Source organism: Gastrolobium bilobum, unplaced genomic scaffold, assembly GCF_033153095.1.
Source record: "Gastrolobium bilobum isolate Gb01-03AN ecotype WA unplaced genomic scaffold, APGP_CSIRO_Gbil_v1 utg4283, whole genome shotgun sequence".
Lineage (NCBI taxonomy): Eukaryota > Viridiplantae > Streptophyta > Magnoliopsida > Fabales > Fabaceae > Gastrolobium > Gastrolobium bilobum.
The window spans coordinates 136447-151138 of NW_026896420.1; the positions used below are offsets into that span (position 1 = coordinate 136447).

At 35.0% G+C, this 14692-nt stretch overlaps 1 pseudogene; it reads left to right on the forward strand.

The window, feature by feature from the left end:
- Positions 1–11698: 11698 nt before the first annotated feature.
- On the forward strand, positions 11699–14692 carry LOC133299645 (uncharacterized; annotated as a pseudogene).

The window sequence follows — 14692 nt, forward strand, 5'->3', positions numbered from 1 at the left end:
TTTTGTTTCCTGTAGTGGTCCCTTCATGTAGGCTTCAAACGGCTATGTTTTTCTTTTCATTTTGAAACAGCTGTGCAGACAAGGGTCGGAGGATATTTTTTATGCTACCAGAATAGATATTCCTTTATTAAAAAAGAAAAAAAAGAGAGAGGATATGATAGAAAATAATTATAAAGACAGAAGTAGTGTAATTTTCACATTTGAAAAAAAATACACTAAATGTTCAGTACTCTTTTAATATTGAAAATATTTTCGTTAAGAAGATACAGTGGTATACACCTTCATAATTTATTTTGTGACTCCATAATTTCCCAATTTCAAGCTATGGTGAAGGTTGGAAGGGTGGGAAATGGCCCATGTCCAGGGTGGCCAATGTTAGATCCTAACAAGAAACGAGGTGACAGATCTTAACACTGTTTGATTTTATATGAATATATATACAGATAAATTAACCTTGTTTTACATATAAGATGTAAAAATATATATTATGTACTTATAGTTAAAAGGACTCTAAAAATTGTTTTTTTATTGTTTTAATTTGATTTTTGACTGCAAAATTGTTGAAACGCGATATGTATTGTGTATCATTTGACCGATTTTTTGTATCGTGTATCGTGAATTATATCAAATCATAAGATACAGAAACATAATGAAAAATAATTCAAAATATATAATATAATTTATATCATATAAATCTAAATTTCAAAATGGATCAAATAAGCAAAATATACAAGTAGTTAAAATACAAACTAATTATTCTCCTACTCATCAATAGTTAAAACTATTATTATTACTACTATCACTATTAGCATTTATCAATGACATAATTAATCCATCATTCTTTTATTAGGGTACACAACTCTCATATTTTGTTCAACAACCTAAGATCCTTTTTTCCTTATCATTCTTGTTGGCAATATTTTTTTCTTTATTAATATAGATTTTTCATATTAAAATTTGAGTTTAAATCACAAATTAAATCTGTATTTTCTTTTTCTTATTAATAATAATTTTTTAGATTATTTTTAATTTAAATCACACATCAAATCCTTTTTTAATGTTAAAAATTATAAATTTTGATTCAATTTTTGTATCGCATGATACACGAACAGTATCATATTGTATGATATAATATCGTATTATATGATACAATATCGTATTGTCCAATACAATCCTGCCCTTTCTGATACAATGCTCAATCCATATCGTTGCGCTTGTAAATCGTACGATACGTATCATCAAAGGCGAACCAAGGGGGGCTAGTGCAATTTAACATTGGTGAATAATCTCTTCTGTGTCCTTGTCTTCGTATGCAAATGTACATTTTATGAACTATATATGCAACTTTTATGTGGATTTATTAGTGTTTGCAACATCTTTTCAAGGCAAAATTAGTGTACTTTATTAGAAGTTTGTTGCTTCCCAATTTCGACGTCTTCACAGCAAATAGCTCTCGCACATTTTTGTTGGATATGACTCATATTTCGCATTCAGATGACTCATTGCCGACTCATGGCTAACTCATTGCTGAATCATTGATGACTCATTGTATTTTCTTTTTCTTAGTAGTTTGAGTTTAGGTCCATGAATAACTGTTATTTTTTGGGTTTTCTAAAACCTATTTATATTCCTTTGTAAACTGAGTGACTTGTAATGAGTGTCGGTGAGGTGAATATAGTACAAATAACCTGAACGTAATCTATGTTGGATGAATTGGGGTAAATCACTGTGTCGATTTTTTCTTCTCTTTCTCTTTTGTTTTTTAGTTTTTGTGTGTGTCAATTTCTAACAACTTTCAGGTAAGGCTTGATATCAATGTTAATTTCTTCTTCCTCTTCTTGTTTTTATATCTTTGATGATGCATCATTACATTTTGTGAAAACAAGGAGCAGATATAATTCAAAAGCATAAATTTTGTTTAGGTTCTTATTTTGAGATAATTTGCTTTTATAGCTAGTCCCGTCAAACTCATTTTAATTATAAACTTATATTAGCAAATCAAAACGTTATAAAAATTATATGAGGACCAATCTTATAATAGTAGTTCTTCTTCATAAAAGCACTAGAGTGTCTAACAAATGCATGGGGACATGTGGAGTTATGGTAAATATATTAGAATCTATTGTCTCTTAAAATTAGAAGAAGAAAAAAAGTTTCATAACCTCATTCAGCAATTTGCTTATTCAAGTTCTAATCCTCCCAAATGAAGACATGGGCTGCATGTTTCATACAAGCAACTTGGCGTAGATACTGGAAAAAGAAGATTGAGAGGTCATTACTTAAAGCAGAAGACAAGATATGTAGCTTGCGCCAGAATGACTAGTGTTCGACAGAATGCGCAGCAAAGTGCGCAAGATAACTTGCACCATGAAACATGAGCCTTGGAATACCTAGCTTAGAAGCAGCATTGATTTACTCTTCCTACCTTTTAAGGTTAAGTGATTATTTTAATCATGGTGTACAACTCAAATTGTGGTTGGAGAGTGGAACAAAATTTGATTTTTTTCCCCACGGGAAAAAAATCTGGAGTCTGCCACTGCGCATCGTGTATCGGGCATTTTTGCAAATTCTGATATGTTAGGTGAAAATTTAAGTGAACTTTCGATTTCGATATTATATAATACTTTATGGAAATTGTGTGCCAACTTTAATATACGCAATGATTATTGGTAGAACCACGTGAATATATTCTTTTCGCCTAATTTCCTACACTTCCAATCAATTAAATATTCAGATAAGGTTTTTTAAATATAAGGTATCAACATAATCAAAATAATTTATTTCTGTTTTTCTCCGTGTTAAAAGTTTTTTATGTTCTTTCTTAAAATTAATGTATTTTAAATTTAATTGATAATAAAATGGTGTCAATTTTCTTTTTTGATAAATTAATGGTGTTAATTTTTATTATTATTTTATTTAGAACAATAATTTTGATACAAATCTTAAAATTTATATGATTCTGAGAGAAACAGTAGTTTAATGACAACTGTATGTAATCATTGGTTCATTCAATATACTAAACAGCTTCAAAAATGCTGGAAATGAATGTACACTTCTCAATCCCAAGCTATACACGTAAAATATGTCTTATATACAAATTGTCCAATACCATATATGTATACTTAATCATCTATGCTCTTTCTTTATATATTAGCCTCCACAGAACATCATCTTCATTGCAGAGACATATGGAAATGAAGAAAATCTCTTGTGCTTTCCTCGTTGCTGCCACCTTCATGTCCATGGCTTTGGCCACGGCCCATGAGGCCCCAGCAGCAGCTCCTGGACCATCCAGTGGGTCAAGCCCAACGATCCCCATTGTTGGTTCCCTGCTTGGAGCTTCATTCTTGTCATTCTTCGTCTCTTACTTGCAGTAAATTTCTATATCAATGATGATAAAGATTAAAGGAGGAGGTGGAGATCCTAATTAATACGATGCTATTGCTTCGCTTGTTCCTTTCATTACGGTTCCCAGCTACTTACGCAAACATTTAAGCAAAATGTTATTCTTCTCTAATTTTATGTTATGTTAATTACTGGATTTTATAAGTATTGTAATTATACATTGCAATTTTACACCTTTTATTCTTCTTCTTTGAATTCTCTTCCATTTTCCTAAATAACAATATATGCACTTAATGAGATTAAGTGTTTGTTATGTTATAGTAGATAAAATTATCTCCAATACATACATAAAAATATGTGTGGAGCCTATGTGAGATCATGTGAAGAGAAGAAGAGAGAAGAAAAAAAACATAAGTCTCACACACTTTTATATGTATAGGAGATAAAATTATCTCCTATAACATGAAAATCATTAATCTCGTGATCACATCATTAATCGGTGGAGTGGAAGTTTAAAACATAATCCGCAGGGTCTTGGATACTGATCTAGACAATTCTTAAGAGGTCTAAATAGGAAGGGCCCAATCCTCTTAAGGCAATATTTACCATTCTTTATCCTCCTCCAAAGTAAACTTAGCATACCATTTGGAGAACAAGTTCAACACGTAATTTATGTCGCACTGGCATAGGAATGCATGGTTAGCATCACAAAAGACTGATTCAAGCACATTAATTAATTAATTGACAAGGTTGACATAGTCTCCACGTACCATAGCAGGACAAGAACACTAGCATAAACAGCATCATGAGAACCTCTCATAAAGCCAACCAGACGGATAACAGCAAAGGAACTAATACCTTGTGGTCACTCAAACCCCAAAGCAGGTCTCTTTATCACTATAAATACAGCAACTTTATAGTATATACATATTATAGAAAGCTATGAAAGGGTTTGAATCAAATTGTATTGAGTGATGGAAGATTGCCAATATATATACACGATACTGTTGTACCAGATAAGAAGCTATCAGCTAACAGAATTCGACTATACAGATAATCAAGCTAACAAGATATTATACCTAGAATTAAGCTAACAGCTAAACAACTATACAAAGGTGCTGAAGAATCGGTCTTAGTGTTTTGGAGGATAAGATCAAAGGTGATCTTATCCTAACACTCCCCCTCAAGTTGGAGCATGTAGGGAAGAGATGCCCAACTTGCTGCGTAGAAAGCCAAATTGCTTCATGCCAAGGGGTTTAGTAAATATGTCTGCAACCTGCTGATCGGAACGAACATAGGAAGTATTTATTGTGTTGCTTAAAACATGGTCTCACACAAAATGGCAATCAATCTCTGTATATATGGTGCGTTCGTGGAAAACGGGATTAGCAGCTATTTGCATAGCCGATTGATTATCACAATGCAGGCGCATGGGCTGTGAGTGTGAAACATCAAGAGAGTGTAAGAATGATTTGATCCATAATAACTCAGCTGTAGCTGCTGCCATTACGCGATATTCTGCCTCTGCGGAGGAGCGAGACATTGTAGGCTGCTTCTTTGTTTTTCAAGAAATTGGTGAGTTGCCCAACATAATAAAATAACCGGTGACTGAGCGACGAGTGAGGGGACAACTAGCCCAATCTGAGTCCAAATACCCACGAAGAAGAAGATCATTATTTGATTTAAGAAGCAAGCCTTGACCAGGATTAGCTTTTATGTACCTCAAAATTCGGATGACAGCTTCATATTGAGCGGTTGTGGGATTTTGCATGAATTGAGAGAGTACATGGACTGAGTAGCTCAACTCAGGTCTAGTAATAGTTAAATACACTAGACATCCAATTAACCTGCGGTAGCGTGCTGGATCCGAGAAAGGTGGGCTTTCTGTAACAGCAAGTTTATGGTTCGTTTCAAGAGGGAAGTCACACGGTTTGCATGCGAGGAGGCTAGCATTGTCTAATATGTCAAGAGCATATTTACGTTGGCTTAGAAACAGACCAGAGGAACTGTGAGCTATTTCAATACCAAGAAAGTATTTGAGAATCCCCAAATCTTTAATGTGAAAGCATGAGTGGAGGAAGGTCTTAACATCATTGCATACGGCTGCATTGTCACCGGTTAGGATAATATCATCAACATAGATGAGAAGAGCAACAAAGTGACCATCCTTGTGTAGGGTGAATAAAGTATAGTCTGCTTTTGATTGAGTGAAACCATATGACTCAAGAGAAGATCGCAGCTTGGCAAACCAATTACGAGGGGACTGTCATAGGCCGTAAAGAGACTTTTGCAAACGACATACCTGATGCGGTTTGTGATTATTGAAACCTTGTGGAATTCGCATGTATACCTCCTCCGCAAGATCTCCGTGTAGAAAAGCATTCATCACATCCAACTGATATAAGTTTCATTTCTTGGCCACTGCTACGGCAAGAAGAGTCCTTACGCTAACCATTTTGGCTACGGGAGCATATGTATCGAAGTAATCCTCTCCAGATTTTTGATTGTTGCCAGCGATTACTAACCGTGCTTTGAATCTCTCATGGAATTGCTCGTTTACATGGAATTGCTCATTTTCCATGTGGCAATGAAGTGAGTTCCCAAGTATTGTTTTGTTCCAATGCATCAATTTCCTTGCGCATGGCTACACGCTATTTTTCATCAGAAACTGCTTCGCGAAATGTTTTTGGTTCGACTCCAGCAGAAATGGCAGCAAGGAACTGTTGATGTTTGGGAGAAAATCTGGAACAAGAAACAAAATTAGCAATAGGGTAAGTAATACCTGAAGATGGACTGGATGTGGTAGAAGCAGTTGCTAGGTTATGTGCTATGATATTGCTGCATTGGAAATCCTTTAGATAATGTGGAGGATGACGAGAATGATGACCACGTCCCAGGTTCTCTGATGTATCATTAGGTTGCACTTGAGGCTCTTGATGGTTGACCAGCAAAGTGTCTGATGTGTTGCTGTGTGGTTCGTTGGAAGCTGGTAAAGGTAAAGAGGGTTGGGTAGCAGTTGAAGTGTCTGAGGTATGTGTTTGAGGTATGGCTAATGGTTCGATTGGAGCTGGCATATGGATGGGTGGCTGGTCATCAGGAATGTCATTATGCACGGAAGGTGTTGGATTTGTGGATATGTCTCGGTCATCTCAAAGGATGAGTAAGGCTGGTTCAGGTGCAATAGGTATGGGTTCATGTGATGATAGGTGAGGGATATCAACAGGGGTAGGTTTTTGTGTTTGCATTGCAAAAGGAAAGGTGTATTCCTCAAATACTACATCTTTAGAGACAAAGATGGTTTGTGTGTCAAGGTTATAAAACCTCCATCCCTTTTTTCCAAAAGGATATCCCAAAAATAGGCATCTTATTGATCTAGCAGCAAATTTATCCAACGATTTGGGGCGTGGATGAGCATGGCAAAGACACCCAAATACACGGATATGATCATAGCTGGGTTTGCGATTAAAGAGACATTCATATGGAGTTTTGCCTTGAAGTAAAGGTGTAGGGGTCCTATTTATTAAATGGATAGCAGTGAGTACACATTCCCCCCAAAATTCGATGGGGAGATTAGCTTGAAAGCGTAAGGCACGTGCTACATTCAGAATATGTCTGTGCTTTCTTTCCACACGCCCATTTTGCTGCGGTGTGTCTACGCATGATGTCTGATGTATAATACCCATATCTGAATAAACTTTGCATAGATTATGAGCACAAAACTCAGAACCATTGTCAGAACGTATAACTTTAACAGTGGTGTCGAACTGAATACGTACCATCGAAACGAATTGAGTTAAATATTGGTATGTTTCAGACTTAGTTGCCATTAAATAGACCCACACATTTCTGCTAAAATCATCCATAATCGTTAAAAAGTATCTTGCCCCAGTTAAAGAAGTGGTTTGATATGGGCCTCATATATCACAATGAATAAGAGCAAAGCAAGAAGTAGTTTTATTAATGCTAATAGGGAATACAGTCTGAGTTTGTTGTGCTTGGAGGCATATATCGCAAGTGGAAGAAGAAGTGTCCCTATTTTTATTCATTGCAACAAAAGGAAGGAAATTCAAGAACTGAAATGAAGGGTGACCCAGTCTACGATGCCAAATTTCTGCATTTTGTTGGGTCTGAGCAGTGCATACAGTAGAGATGGACGTGGAGGAGTCATGCACATAAACACCAGCTTGCAATCTACCCAGTCCAGTCTTGATCTTCGTTGTGGGGTCCTGCAATTCACAGCCATTATGAGTGAAAGAAACAGTGCAATTTGTATCAGTAAGTAGTTGAGCAACTGATATTAAATTGCATTGGAGTTTTGGAACATATAGCACATTCCGAAGAGTAATATTGGATGTCAAGTGTATACTTCCACATTGATTTAAAACAAGCTGATCATCATCGAGCAAACCTATAGAAGTAGGCTGAATGGTTTCAATATTTGAGAGTAGATGAAGGTTCCCAGTCATGTGTTGGGATGCGCCACTATCCACTAGCCAGGTATAAGGTGTAGTTTGCTTACCAGAAAGTGTAGTGGCATCAGCGGATGGTGCAGTGGAGGAGACTACCATGTTGGCAAGTTGCTGAAGAATCTTAGGACTCAAGTTAGAAACAACATTAGGATTGGACACCATAGGAGCTGCTGTTGCTGTTTGTGTGGCAGGAGGATTGGCTATGTTGTAGCGTCTGTCATGAGGTTTGCCACGTCCCCTTCCACGGCCATAAGAAGGTTTACCACGAAGTTGATAGCATTTAGAGGCATCATGGTACAACTTACCACAATGACTACAGCGAACAGGATTAGCAGTGGAGGAATTAAATTGTTGAGTTTCCCTTACGATATAGCTAAGTGCATCACTGCGTACCTCATGAGTCTGAGCCATAAGGAGTTGAGTTTCTTCGTGCACTAGCGTTGAGTAGGCTTTGTTCAGAGATGGGAGGGTAGGTTGATTGAGCAGTTGAGTGCGGATGGTGCCGAACATAGCAGTGTCCAGGCCTAGGAGGAATTGATAGACCCGATCGTCGGCCATTTCCTTTGTAATATGTTGTGTGACAAGGCAAGTTGCACCAAGAGGGCAGTCGGGTAGTGCTCTTGCATCATCGAGTTCGTCCCATGCACCCCTGAGTTTTGTGTAGTACGTGCCTATAGAAGCACCTTGTTGTCGCAGTTGAAAGAGGTTTGATTTCAACTGATAAATTTTGGGGGAATTTTGAATAGAATAGCATTCCCTGAGATCATCCCAAAGGGCCTTTTCTGTGGAGAAATAATGAATATAAGGTTTGAGAAGGGGATCAATAGTGTTGTGGATCCAGCTATTGATCATGGATTACAAAGAGTCAAGGCATGGATTTCATCAGACGCATCATTTGCAGGTTGGAGAATGGTGCCATCGATGAAACCTACTTTATTTTTGGCAAGAAGTGCATTCTTGATTGATTTGGCCCAGACGTCATAGTTAGCTTCTCCTTTCAATACCACATTGGTAAGAAACAAGCCAGGACTATCAGAGGTAGGCATGAAAAATAGAGAACGAGGATCAGAAGGTTTGGGGGTAGGTTCTGGATTGGGTTGTGTATGGGCAGCAGAAGAAGAATCGGAAGAATAATCAGTAAAGATTAAGGAGGTTTGTGGATCGGAACCTTGTTTTTAAACTGATACCATATAGAAAGCTATGAAAGGGTTTGAATCAAATTGTATTGAGTGATGGCAGATTGCCAATATATATACACGATATTGTTGTACCAGATAAGAAGCTATCAGCTAACAGAAATATTCGACTATACAGATAATCAAGCTAACAAGATATTATACCTAGAATTAAGCTAACAGTTAAACAACTATACAAAGGAACAGCTAAACAACTATACAAAGGTGCTGAAGAATCGGTCTTAGTGTTTTGGAGGATAAGATCAAAGGTGATGTTATCCTAACATGTTGAAATATATAAAACCATTAATGTAGCCTTACCCAACAACTTAAGCTTTTGGGGTGAATTGGTTCTTTACATTATATCAGAGCCTCGTGTCCCGAGTTCGATCCTCGTCGCCCCCCACTTTCTTTCAAGTGGAATTTCTTTGTTCGCACAGGTAGGTGGGTCTGTGCATTGTCCACCATTCAAGCCCAGCGAGCTCTGGTGTGAGGGAGCGTGTTGAAATATATAAAACCATTAATGTAGCCTCGCCCAACAGCTTAAGCTTTTGGGTTGAATTTCTTCTTTACATATTTTATCCATATACCAATTTACTAATTCAAATACTGATTTGAGTATTTGGATTGCATTCCCCTCCTATTTTCAAAGAACTTGAAAAAACTTTCAAATGCGGTCCCAAAAAAATCACAACTCCAGTTGCGAGCCACCAACTCAAATAACGACTTGATCAAGCGTGACCCAATATGGTTTTCAAGTTAGAATGTTTCTGTTACTAGCAAATCTTATATTATAAAGGAATTCCATTCTGTGGAAACCTTGCTAACGTGTCGCACTGTGGTTCAATTTCACCATTGTGTTCACACTACAACCTTTAAAAAAGTTTCCTTTAATGGTAAATCGGTGAATATAATCTTATATTATAAAGGAATTTCATTCTGTGGAAACCTTGCTGACGTGTCGCACTGTGGTTCAATTTCACCATTGTGTTCACACTACAACATTTAAAAAAGTTTCCTTTAATGGTAAATCGGTGAATATAATAAATACAAAAAAGAATTATATTTTCAATTGACAGGATTTGTTACTTAAAATCAATGGTCAAGATTGCTTATTCATTGATTTATAACTACTAAATCACTTTGTTACTTTAAATCAATGGTCAAGATTGCTTATTCATTGATTTATAACTACTAAATCACTCTTTGTCGTCATCTTTGTTTTTTAAATAATTGATGTTGATCATGTAATCTAATCGTTTTTTTAACCTTTATTCAGTTTAATTCAAATCTTTACGTTTTTTGAAAAAAAAACAGGATATTCATTGTTATTAAAACAAATGACTGTTTTATTCCATGAAATGACTGTTAAAAAATGGGATATTCATTGATTTATAACTACTTCATCACTCTTTGTCGTTATCTTTGTTTTTTAAATCTTTATTCAGTTTAATTCAAAAACTTCACATTTTTTAAAGAATACAATTCTGTTTACTCGAAAAAAAATTTAATTAGTAAAAAAAAAATTATACATATCCCGACCTTTGTTCCTTATTTTCAGGTTTTTAAATTTGAATCTTTTATTAACCTCTTGATTCAGTGGAATCAGGTATGAGTGTTTTTTTATTAGAAAAAACTTCTGTTTTATTCCATGAAAATCTCATTTATAACTACTAAATCACTCTTTTGTCGTCATCTTTGTTTTTTAAATAATTGATGTTGATCATGTAATCTAATCGTTTTTTTAACCTTTATTCAGTTTAATTCAAATCTTTACGTTTTTTGAAAAAAAAATGGGATATTCATTGTTATTAAAACAAATGACTGTTTTATTCCATGAAAATCTCATTTATAACTACTGAATCACTCTTTTGTCGTCATCTTTGTTTTTTAAATAATTGATGTTGATCATGTAATCTAATCGTTTTTTTAACCTTTATTCAGTTTAATTCAAATCTTTACGTTTTTTGAAAAAAAAAACAGGATATTCATTGTTATTAAAACAAATGACTGTTTTATTCCATGAAATGACTGTTAAAAAAAGAGATATTCATTGATTTATAAATACTAAATCACTCTTTGTCGTTATCTTTGTTTTTTAAATCTGTATTCAGTTTAATTCAAAAACTTCACATTTTTTAAAGAATACAATTCTATTTACTCGGAAAAAAATTAATTAGTAAAAAAAAATAATTATACATATCCCGACCTTTGTTCCTTATTTTCAGATTTTTAAATTTGAATCTTTTATTAACCTCTATATTCAATGGAATCAGGTATGAGTGTTTTGTTATTAGAAAAAACTTCTGTTTTATTCCATGAAAATCTCATTTATAACTACTGAATCACTCTTTTGTCGTCATCTTTGTTTTTTAAATAATTGATGGTTATCATGTAATCTAATCGTTTTTTTCACCTTTATTGAGTTTAATTCAAATCTTTACGTTTTTTGAAAAAAAAAATGGGATATTCATTGTTATTAAAACAAATGACTGTTTTATTCCATGAAAATCTCATTTATAACTACTGAATCACTCTTTTGTCGTTATCTTTGTTTTTTAAATCTTTATTCAGTTTAATTCAAAAACTTCACATTTTTTAAAGAAGACAATTCAAAAACTATAAATCACTCTCATTTATACAATTCCTCATACGCATTATTCTTCAACGTCGGTGATTGCTTCTCTGTTTTTTCTTCTTACACAAAATATGAGTTCAAAATATGATTTTCTGAAGGATGTTAATCCTGCCAAGGAGGACTGGAGGATTAAGGTGAAGGTGGTTCGGACTTGGAAAGTTCCTAACTTTCAGCGTAAAAATTTGGAGGACAATCTTGAAATGGTTTTATTGGATGAACAGGTTGTGTTCTGTGTTTTAAAAATCTTTCATCTTTGTTTTGATCATTTTAGTTAACGTTGTTGACATAAGTTGGCTCCATTCTTTTGTAGGGTGGTAGGCTCCACGCCACTGTCAAAGGTATCTTGCAGGTGCGGAATAAAATCAACGAAGGAGAGTGCTATTTTATAAAAAAAATTGGAGTTGGATTCAATAGCGATGTTTTTAGGCCAACCAAGCATCAGTATCGTTTGTCTTTCAACTTGAGGACTGATGTTAAATCGATTGTTGTTTCTGATATTTGTGCGAGTGATTTTGATTTAGTTGATTATAAACATCATTGAGAAAGAAACGTCTGACTCCCCTTATTTAGTTGGTAATAGATTCTTCCTCACTGTTATCCTTTTTTTAATTATTGCAGGTTTTATTTTTTTCCCATACTCTTTGCTGCCTTTTTTTAATTTTTAAACGTCATTGGTTTATTCTGTATCATGACTATTTCCTTATTTTTAAACTCTTTGCGGTTATAGTTTTGTGTTTTTAATGTTTTGTCACGAGTAATCTTATTCTGAAGATCTTAGAACGATCAATGGCGTGGTTTTTCCAACAAACCATTTCCTTCAAAGAGGTTGCACCAGTTATGAAGATCTTAGAACGATCAATGGCGTGGTTTTTCCTACATTTAAGGATGCGTGCTATTCTTTAGGACTTCTGGATGATGACAATGAGTATATTGATGCAATTAAGGAGGCAAGTTCCTGGGGATCTGCTGCTTATCTTAGATGTCTGTTTGCTCTGTTGTTATTTGCCAACTCAATGAACAGACCTGAAAAAGTTTGGCAAGAGTGTTGGAAATTTTTATCCGACGACGTTGTTTATCGGCATAGGAAAAGAATAGGACGTCAAGGTACGTGTTATAATAATATTTCATACAATTGTTTTTTGTTTAACCGAAATCAGCATATGTTGCCTTAGTACTTATTATCTTTTTTTGCCCGTATTCAGCAAATGTTGCTTTAGTGCTTATTTTGTTTTTTTTTTCCGCATTCAGCAAATGATGCTTTAGTACTTATTTCGCTCTCTTTTCTTTCTTTGATTACTTTATCTTTGTTACTTTTTTAATTTTTTTCCTTTGAATTTTATGCTTTGTTGGATGCAATTCTTACAGAAGAGTCTATAAAAAACATAACTCTTGAAGAAATTGATAAGGTACTGCAGAGCAATGGGAAATGCCTCTCTGATTATCCGTCAATGCCACGCATCAATAGTGAAACTTTGCTTGATATGCAAAATCGATTAGTGTTGGATGAATTAATGTATGACAAATTTGCTTTGGAAGAGGAGCATAAAAGACTAATTAATTCCCTCACTGATCAGCAGAAAGCTGTTTATGATAAAATTGTTTCAGCAGTTACGGCAGGTAATTGAGGGTTATTTTTCCTATACGGGTTCGGTGGTACAGGAAAAACATTTATTTGGAATACTCTTTCAGCATCTATTAGATCAAAAGCTGGAATCGTACTTAATGTTGCTTCTAGCGGAATTGCTTCCCTTCTGCTTCCTGGAGGACGAACATCGCATTCTAGATTTCGTATTCCTATTCAAATCAATGAAGATTCAACGTGTAATATAAGGCCGAAATCTACTATAGCTGAGTTGCTGTAAAAAACAAAGTTAATCATTTGGGATGAAGCTCCAATGGTACATAGATTTTGCTTTGAGGCTCTGGATAGGACACTGAGAGATGTTCTTAGAATTTCTGATACAAGCTGTGTTGATATGCCATTTGGTGAAAAAGTTGTTGTTCTAGGAGGTGACTTTTGGCAAATATTACCTGTCATTCCTCATGGCAGCAGACAAGATATAGTTCATGCAACCATCAATTCTTCTCATTTATGGTCCCATTGTCATTTATTAACTTTGACCAAGAACATGCGTCTTAATTCTGGAAGTAGCACTCACAATTTAGAGGAAATAAAAGAATTTTCTGAGTGGCTACTTAAAGTTGGGGATGGTAATCTTGGAGATGATGTTGATGGAGAATCTATTATAACAATTCCAGATGAATTGTTGATTGTCGAATCGGAAGATCCGCTGTCGGATATGGTTAATTTTGTTTATCCGAATCTCTTGGATAATATTTTGGATCAGACCTTCTTTATAGAACGTGTTATTCTAACTCCTAAATTGTCTGATGTTGCTATGTTAAACGAGCACCTAATGTCTATGATTCCTGGTGAAGAAAGGACTTTTTTGAGTTCGGATAAAATTCTTAAGCAAGGTGGGACTTCCTCTGTTGAGGATGATGAAATCACCCCTGAGATCTTAAATACATTATCATGCTCAGGGATTCCTGATAATAAATTAATCTTGAAAGTTAAAGTTCCAGTAATGCTATTAAGAAATATTGATCAGTCGAGAGGTTTATGCAATGGCACGAGATTGCTTATTACAAAATTAGGGAATCATGTTGTTGAGGCAATTGTACTTACAGGAAGCAATATAGGGGAAACTGTGTTAATCCCTAGAATGACGATGAGCCCATCGAGTCATACGTTTCCTGTAAATTTCCAAAGAAGACAATTCCCCCTGATTGTATCGTTTGCCATGACTATCAACAAGAGTCAAGGACAATCACTTTCACATGTTGCAATTTATCTCCCTAAGCCTGTCTTCACTCATGGGCAATTATATGTGGCACTGTCTAGAGTAAAGAGTAAGCATGGATTGAAGATATTGATACTTGATGAAAATGGCTGCGTTACGAATAGTACCCTTAATATAGTTTACAAGGAAGTATTTCAAAGATTGCTATAGTATATTGGGTTCTTTCTTCAAAGATATAACTTCGTTGTATGTTACAGGTAA